The 9,853-nt window shown below is 35.6% G+C and overlaps 1 non-coding gene across 1 annotated transcript; it reads right to left on the reverse strand.

The window, feature by feature from the left end:
• Positions 1–702: 702 nt before the first annotated feature.
• TRNAL-CAA (transfer RNA leucine (anticodon CAA)) lies at positions 703–786 on the reverse strand. Its single transcript has one exon. It is a non-coding gene; the product is annotated as a tRNA-Leu (tRNA).
• Positions 787–9,853: the final 9,067 nt, after the last annotated feature.

Genomic DNA, 9,853 nt, shown 5'->3' on the forward strand with positions numbered 1-9,853 from the left:
ATACTGCCAGCTAGGATGAGCAATTTTCTGATGAAGATCAATTGAGAGATGCGGATCGAGCCTGTGCCATATGTTTGCCCACCAAACTATGGAAAATGTCGTTTTTCATGTCACTAGCCCTATGCAATATTTGCCTCAAATAAAAGGACTCTATGGAAGGAAAAATCATGAGGATCCACACAATCATCGCAAAAAATCTATTGATGTATGTGATCCTTTCACTTTTGAAAACATTGCTTGTAGAGGAAGAAACCTAAGAGTTGAGTCACTCTAAGCTTGAAATTCAGATTTTGTCAATAAAATCAGCTTGATATGGAGATTTCCTACATGGTATTTCCTCTATCTCTTCTCTTATGAGTAGTTAAATCTTTAGCTAGGGTTGTGTGTGCTAGATGGGAGTGTAAAACTCTGAATGGATATTGATTGCTCGGTTCTAAAATTGATTGTATGACATAGATTATTGAATAAAATTGTATTCATCATTTACATATGAAATATTGAATGAACGTTAAGTTTTAGCGCGTTTAGATTCATAATTGAATGTTTTGGTATACGTTTCACAATAAAGGGATCATATGATACGGGGATACAATGGGTCATTTGGTATAAAAGAAATAACTGATAATAATTTTGAGATAAATGTAGAATTATTTTATCAAAAATCTCATGAGATAAAGAGGTGAAAAGGGAAAAAAATTAAAATGTCAGAAGTGGGATTTGAACCCACGCCCTCTTACGAAGACCAAAACTTGAGTCTGGCGCCTTACACCACTCGGCCATCCTGACCTTATTGTCATTATTTCTGTGAGTAATATATTTGAATTAACAATCAACAGAAAAGTATGTTGGAGACAAAACTTGAAAAAAATTCTTGGAGAATATCAAAAAATGTACCACAAACAAATGGATCTGGAAGCTACCGTTTCCACCAAGAATTATCGACTTCCTATGGGTAACTTGTCATCAGTGTCTCCCCACGGTGTCATATCTGCATCGAATTGGCATATCCACATCTGTTGTTTGCTTCCAGTTCAATAACACAGGTGAAATTATACCACATCTCCTGCTTTTCTGCCCAACCTCTATTCCATTTTGGCCTTCATCCTCTTGTATTGTCCATATATGCTCATAATACATTGTCTCTCACTTGGATACCTTCTCTGATACGTTCTATTTCATCCATGACATTCCCTCATGTTCCTCCTTCTATGATGCTTGACTTTGGATTTTGGTCATTACGGGAAAATTGATATAATAATTTCTATAATAATAATTTCAACATTTCTTATCACAAAGCGATTATCGTACGAATAATAGAATTTTACATCAATAAATTCATATATGCATTACTTGTAGAAGAAAAAACCTTAGATTTGCATCACTCCAAGCTTGAAATTTAGATTTTATCAATTAAATTAGCTTGAAATAGAGATTTCCTACATGGATATTGTCTTTGTTTCTTCTTTGATGAGCGACTAAATTCTTAGCTAGGGGTGTGTGTTCTAGATGGGGGTACAAAACTTTGAATGGGTATTGATTTCTCGGTTCTAAAATTGATGACATGGATCTATTGTTGTCTTGGACCATTAATCTAAAATCAATGGTTGCAAACATTGATTGAGCTCTCTAATACAACATTTGACTTGAGAAAGCAAAATGAATTTGGGTAAGACTCAATAGTGAGTACTTGTTGAAATTACTCCATGGGTTTGAGGCAGGGATGGGACAATCCGAGTAATTTCCCATTTAATAATATGAGCTAGAGATAGTCTATCTACTCAAGCAATATTTGGTATTTAATTAGAAAGGGTCTTGGAGTTTGAGATAATCCAAAGGACATACATTTGATAGTTTGAGAGAATATCGAATATAGCCGAGACCAAACATTATTTATGTACCAATCGATTTTGTTGCAATTAATTTTTGCACATTCAAGTTGAAACCTCAATCGTTATGTACACTCCTTTAGTCTTTTCCAAACTTGGTAGATCATATTTGCGTTAATTCCCTGTTTTGTTACTTGATATTCATTAATTTTAGTTGTTACGAAACCCCCCACTTTTTTTATATATACTACTCCACCTATAAATATAATTACATTTTTCCATCTCCTACTAAGTTTCTTTCAACGAATTGAGCAAATAGCTCTTTTTCTTTCTCCATAAAAAAGAGTCAAAACACTTCTTTTTATTGTCTTCTTTCTCATTTGAAAATAAAAAATTGAAAGGGAAGATTATTTTATTTTTACGAATTTTAATGGAGAATCTACCAGAGTCACCATTTTCAGAACCTACATTGGTATCATCGTTATCATTGCCATCGTTGTGCAACATTTCTTCTTCTCTTTCTTTTCTTTTGGGCGCACAACAAAATTTTGTTGATTTAGATGGTCTCACTCCAAACCAATTGGTGTTACTACTCCACGATGGTAAACTTCGTGGAGAGGTCATGTATAAACTCATCAAGGTACATGATATGATTTAAATGATTTCTTTAACTTTTTTTATAGATATACATTTTTATTTATTCATTTGATGTTCGTGTTATTTTTCTATACTAATTTTCAAGCACGTGTATTGTGCGTTTATCTCTTGCAAATTAGTATTAATGTTCTAAAATTATATAAATAATATTGATGTGTGTGTGATGAAAATTGTAGGAGAAAAATACAAGTGTGATTTAATGAATGATTTGCTACCGTTGTTTCACCAATTCTTCCTTTTGTGATACTTCAAATTTCGTTGAAGTTCAAACTTATTCAACAGTTGCAAATCACACTTGAGAATTTCTCAAGAAGAGTAGAAAACTTTAAAAAATTGTAGTTTTAAAATGAGATAAAACCCCTCTATTTATAGATAACAAATGGTAGTATGAATATGTGTTAAACGTGTCTTATCAGAAAATTCACAACCCTTTGAAAATTCACAACTCATTGGAAAACTCAAAACCCTTTGGAAAAATCACAACCCTTCGAAAAAAGTCACAACTCATCGGAAAAGTTACAACCCTTTGAAAAAGTCACAACCCTTTGAAAAAGTCACAATCCTTCAAAAAAGTTACAACTCATCGAAAAAGCCACAACCCTTTGAAAAAGGCACAACTCATCGAAAAAGTTGCAACACTTCAATGTGAAATGTGTCTACTTTTAATATTATATAATTAAATAAATAAATAAATATAAAATATAAAGGATATACTAAATTGAGTGTTTTCAGTTGAGGTATTATAGTAATTTAACATTCAAGTTAGAGAGTTCATGGTTTTAAGGTAGTATAGATAAATAGATGGATGGATGGATGGATGGATGGATGGATAGATGGATAGATAGATAGATAGATAGATAGATAGATGGATAGATAGTGTGTAGAGAATTTAATTTGCTAGTGTGTTTCGAGTTGTGAAATCAATTAAAGGTGATCTCATCTTTTAATTCTTGTAGTTTGACCCCAACCTCATAAGTTGGGTATTGTTTTGCATACGACCGACCACCTATGCCTTGAAAATGCGACATAGTTGAGCATTTATAAAAAATGGTGTCATTGTCAGGGATTGGTTAATGATCATATTTTGTTGATTTTTAGATTTAAACTTGCATGTATTTTGTGTTTTGTTTTGTTGCTTGCCAAAAAAGGGCAAGATGAGTCAAGCAGACGAAGGTGAAAGTGTCACTAATTTTGTAAATAAGTTTGCCGTTGATGAAGGGCCCATGAAGTTGGGTATAGCTGGAGAAACTCGCCTACCACCAGAGGTAGGGATTGTTGTGTTTCAAATGACTAGTATGATGCTTTATCTACTAGATATGAAGGGGTTATTCAAAGGAAAAGCGGTGGAGGATGCAAACCGACACTTGAAAATTTTGTTGATGTTTGTTTCCCTTTCAAGATGTGGAATATTAGCCAAGAGTCTATTCTGCTAAGGTTTTTTTTTCTCTCTCTAACCAGAGAAGCCATCTCATGGCTTGCAGATTTGCCTCAAGGGTCTATTATGACTTGGGATGAGTTAAAAAGACATTCCTTGAGAGATCTTTTTCACCCTCATGAATGTTGAGATTGAGGAATGAGATAAAACAAACTTCACATAATTACTGGGAGAAGCTATACATGAGGTGTGGAAAGGTTTAAGAAGAAGGTGGCTTAATGTTTAAACCATGGGTTGTCTAACCAAGTTTTACTCCAAATTTTCTACCACTCATTGGATGAGGTGAATCAAGTGGTAGTTAATAACTTGGTTGGGGTTACTTCATGAATCTCACTTACCTTCAATGTAAGTATCTCTTAACCAAATGGCAAAGATCAATATGGCATGATACACTTGAGATAGGGAAAAGTCCAGGGGTGTAGTCGCTTCAACAATGACAAGTGAGATAAGAAAGAAAGAGGAGGATCGACAAGAACAAATGGCCAAAATGATGATGAGCTTTGACCTCCTAGCTAAACACATGTTGGGTACCATAACGAAAAGCATATATTATATTAAGGCACATAATGCATCCTTGCTTGAATAGGAGACTATGTATGCCTCATTTGATGAGGATGCCAGGTACTTGATGAACCAAGGGGAGGGTTCACAATCGGGGTACCAAGCGACCAACCAAGGTCCTTGGTGTCCTCGAGAAGAAAATCAAGGTTGTATAGCTCGAGATGGTCAGTGGAGATACCAAGAAAGGCAATGACGTGAGAAAAATAGAGCAAAAGGATATTATAGGTACAATAATCAAAGTTCAAATTCTTAAGCACCACCCCAAAAATATGATGTTCCCCAAAACCACGCAAGTGTGAGTGACCCACCTAGTTCAAAAATAAAGGATATGCTAAACCAAGTTCTCAAGAGGGCCGAGTCTACAGATAATAGAGTCAAAGAGCTGAAGAATGATGTATCCCATTTGACTCGAACCATTAGCTCCCACTATACTTTAACCAAACACTTGGAGACCCAAACAGATCACTTACCGTCTTAAATGACCCCAAGAAAAAAAACACACTCCCAAGTAACACTTTTCCTAACCCAAAAATTGATGGTCATTGTATGTCCATAGTCACAAGAAGCAACAAGGTGCTTGAGAATTTAAAAGAGCTTCCTAAGAAGGTTTCTAATGAGAGGGTTGATGATGGGGTGGGTCCTGGTGCACTTATCCAAAATGTGGTTGATGAGGAGGTGTCAAAGAAATAGAATGTTAGTGTTGGTGAAGATAAGGAGATAAACCCGCTAAGAGCGATGAGCCTAAATGTACCCCTCCTTATCCTCAAAGGGTGATAAAGAAGAAGAAGGATAAGCATTTCAAGAAGTTTGTAGATCAGCTCATCAAATTTTCCCTGAATATTCCACTAATTGATGCTTTGTTGCAAATGTTGGGGTCCTCAAGGTTTATGAAGGAGTTTCTACAAAAGAAGAGAGTTGTTAATGTGAGCACAATCGAAGTTTCTCACCATTGCAATGATGTGATGGCCAACACATTGGCCACAAAGAAAAAGGATCCAAGAGCTTTCACCATTGGGGTGCACAAATTTGATAAATTCTTATGCGATTTGGGGGCAAGTGTCAATTTGATGCCTCTTTAATTTTCAAGAAGTCGGGTCTCGATAATTCTAAGCCCTCATCTATGAGGCTATTTATGACGGATCACTCAATCAAGAAACTGATGGGTATACTATTTGACGTCTTAGCTAAAGTAGACAAAAAAATTGATGAATTTTGCAGTGCTTGATTTTGATATGGACCCAGAGGTGCCTATCATTTTGGGCTGACCATTTATGGTGACAGGCCGAGCACTTGTTGATGTGGAGCTTGGAGAGCTCCAATTTAGAGTAGGAGGAGAATCGGTGTAGTTCAATGTGGGAAACCCTACAAAACCACATGATAAGGTAGAGTGGTCTCTGTGAATAAGTATGTGGACGATCTGGTGATTCTTATTGTAGAAAGCGATCAGTTCTTTTGATCTTGTTCGGGCTTGGAAAAGCTTCCTTTTTCAATTCCAAAAGTGGTGGAGCCTATGTAGAATAAGTTGTAGAAGAGCACCACCACGGTTCAGGTCCCGACACATGGGGGATTAATTCAGCTGCAGGATCGTGAATCAAGGGAAGAATGAGACCATAATTTGGAAGTCGCCCCCGACCGAGACCTAGATGGCAGCCTAACCGAGTACGTCATAATTGAAAAAGGGAAGACCCACCCCCTAGAGCCAGAACACAGGCGCCTTTACAACCTTACATAGGTTAATCTTGAGGTACTTGAATCGTGCAACAATGTTAAATCAAGCGCTTCTTGGAAGGCGAATCAAGTGTTTTTATTTCTTTCTTTTTACTTCACTTTTTATTGTTTTTGGGCAAGACAAGCGTAACGCCAGTCAAATGAAAGTTCCCAGTAGATAATTTGGAAAAACTTTTGGAACTTGCAGTTCGCCAGTCAAAAATATTATACAATGCCAGTTGAAATGCGTGACTCGGTACACTGGCAAGATTCTTCAACATTTGCGTTGCGATTGGCATCATGCAGATGCGGTTGGCGTGTCGCCAATCACGCGCAAGTCAGGTGAATGAGAAGAGGTTTCAATTTTTACTCTTAAAGAACTAAAAGTGCCGGATTTTGACAGTCTTTTTCCAAAAAACCAAAACACCAAAACTCTTCACCACCTTCCATGTACACTCCCCTTAACCTCTATTCCCACATTAATTTTCTCCATTCACCATTAAACCTCCCAACTCCCAAACCTCTTTCATTCTCTATTTAAAAACCTCCATCTTTCCTTCCTTCACCTCACTCCAAACTCTTTCCATTCTCAAAACCTGAAAACCCTATTTGGTGAAATTCTTTAGTTGAGGTTGATAATCTCCATTGAAGCTCTTTGCTTTTTTCTCCTTACTCTCTACAATATTTGGTATGTTACTCTATTTTATTGATGTTAAGCTTCATAAGGTGACATTATGGTAAATATTTCATGCTATAACCTAGTTTTTCTTCAAAACATATTTGTTGATTTCAAACTTGATGATTAGAAAAAGGATTTTATGCTTGAAATTGCTAGATCTGAGTTAAATGTGCTTGATAATGGTGAATATCATGTGAAATCTAATTTAGATAGCTTAAAATTTGAATTGGGAGTGAAGTCTGAGTAACTTATTTTGTGTTTATATAGTGCATGAAATTGCTTTATGATGAATTCGGTGACGTCATTCCTAAGGAGGAATTCATCATTATGTGAATATTTGTGTTTTGGAATGAAATTTGTAAGTACGTAGCATCTCTAAATGTTGTTGATATGATTTGAGTGATTGTTATCTTGCAATGATAATAAAATTATGAACAACGGGTGTTAAATTGCTCAAATTGCATGTTTGTATGCTTGAAGATTCCCAATGATAGACGGGGTGACGTCTTTCTTAAGAGAAATCATCAAATATTTGTTGAAATCGCCTTATGAATCCTTTTGGGAAGTATGAATACCCATTGGAATTGATTGATGAATTTGTTGAGTTGAACTTGGACTACTTTTTTCTATAGAGGCAACTGTGACACACTTGCGCTTCACAATGGTTGCCCTGAGTTTTGCAGGTCAAACGCTGGTCTTAAGGGAATGCTCAATATTCCTTAACCCTCGACTGGCGTTTCACTTGTGAACCGCAGGTCTCCATTAGAGAAACACCAATGTAATGCAAGTTAGCCCAATTACTTGCCAATTTTTTTATCCAGGTGTGGCACTTGAACTGACGATGTACAATCTCGCATCTATGAACCCCTAGTCAACGTCGTCAATCTCACTGAGAACTTGATTAATAAATTCTTTTTGCACTCTTATTTTTTTTCTTTTATAACTTCTTCTAGTTTTGTTTTCCTTCTCATAAATCAAATACTCCAAAAATAGATAGAACTGGTCTCACAACTTCTATTGCATAGAATGACTTCTAGAAAGGTTCAATCAAACAAAAATAATTGCCAGATTTCCTCTTCCAAGGGAAAGGGAAAAAACAAGGGTAAGGGCAAGGAAAAATCTTCTCATAATGTTGTTACTGAAGTAGAGCACATCTGCTTTGTAGTTAAGGGGATGAAAGAAATGTACACTTTCTCCAAAAGTAACTGTACCTTCAATGAGGGGTGTCTATATCTATGGGGAAATAATTGCGGTATAAATATGAAGAAAGGCTTGACAAAAGGATCTCGATATGCCCTTGCCAATCCTAATCAACAAATTGTGTGCTCGTGCTCATGTTAGATATTTTTCCTTTGATGTTGCTTTTTCCGATATTGGGTGATTGATGTGGACCACAAGAGAGATGTCGATGTACCAAATATAAAAAAAAATTATAAAGTGCTAATGTTTAGATACCAATCTTTTCCTCATGATACTATGGATGCACCATCACCCGCATAGTCGGGACATGCCTCGATGAGAGAGGAAATTACTATAGGAGGCTCTTTGTCACATCCACCACCTAATCAAAGTGCCTACCACACACTTATGGAAGTAACTTATTCCAATGACTGCCAATTGAAAAGTCTTGCAAGATATATGCCCGACATGCTTATAGTTGCGGCTGAAAAGGCAATGAGGAGTTTGACCAATAGTGTAAACAACGGGTTGATGTGGTGGAAGGAGTTTTCAATACTTTGAAAAATAATAAGAAAAAATTGAAAGGGAAAGCTTCAATGGGGGGAAATAATATGGCTATGTTGGCTGAGATAATGAGAGCTCCAAAGAATACACTTGGAGAGATATATGTTTTGATGTGGAGCACGGCAATTTTGGAGGTAGAGGCTAAAGAGAAAGAAGCAGATATGTAGCATGCCATGGAGCCATCCCCAAGGATAGCTCATCTGCAACGAGGTAGAGCAGAGTCTAGTGCATCGTTCGAGCAGCATGCTGATGACACAGATAATGAGATGGAGGTAGATGATAAATAGGATGAAAAAGACTGATCCAGGAAGTGTTTTCCCCCATGTTATTTCAATAGCATTGCGGACAATGCTAACTTTGAAGTTGTGGGTTGTTTGATTTGGTCATTTGGCTGTTGTTTTCACTACTAAAAAACTGCCAAAAAGAGACGAAAAAAAGCGATGGACTGTGTCACTTTTTTTGTCAAAAGCGACGCAGTTAATCTCGTCTCTTTTTGGCTCGTCGCTTTTGTTTTAAAAAAAAAAAAAAAAATTTGAAGAATGCGACGCCGTCCGTCGCTTTTTTTATTTTTAATTATTTTTTAATTTTAAAAAAAGAGACGAATCTGTCGCTTTAATTAATTTTTAATTTTTTTAGAATCTTGAAAAACGATGGACAATGAGACGCCATCTGTCGCTTTTTTGGAAATAAAAATTTGAAAAAATCAAAAAAGTGACAAACTAAAGGACCCTGTCCATCACTTTTCTGGGTTTTTTAAAAAATAAAATTAAAAAAATGACGGACTAAAGGACCCTGTCCGTCGCTTTTCTGGATTATTTTTTAAAAAAATCCAGAAAAGTGAAGGACAAAACCACCCTGTCCGTCGCTTTTTTTGCAAAAAATTTTACAGCAGAAACTATCACCTGCAAAAGCAATTCAATTTAATTCAACTCAGTCCCAATAAAAAATAAAATATTATAAAGAAGCTACACAAAATATAAAATAACAAACTTAAATTAACATTCAAAATATCTAAATCACAATTTAAAAACTTATAAAGTCTTTCAAAATTCGTTTCAAAATTTACAAATAGTTCATAAAGATTATATTTTATCAAGATTTCTAAAGTTCAACCTAATAATTAGTTCATAAATTCTATAAATCAAGATTACTAAAGTTTAAAATCTTACAATAATTCAAGATTTCTAAAGTTCACAACCTAAAGCTCTAAAATCCTACAAAAATTCAAGTTCTCTAAAGTTCACA

This window comes from Solanum tuberosum, unplaced genomic scaffold (genome assembly GCF_000226075.1).
Source record: "Solanum tuberosum cultivar DM 1-3 516 R44 unplaced genomic scaffold, SolTub_3.0 scf00142, whole genome shotgun sequence".
Taxonomy (NCBI): domain Eukaryota; kingdom Viridiplantae; phylum Streptophyta; class Magnoliopsida; order Solanales; family Solanaceae; genus Solanum; species Solanum tuberosum.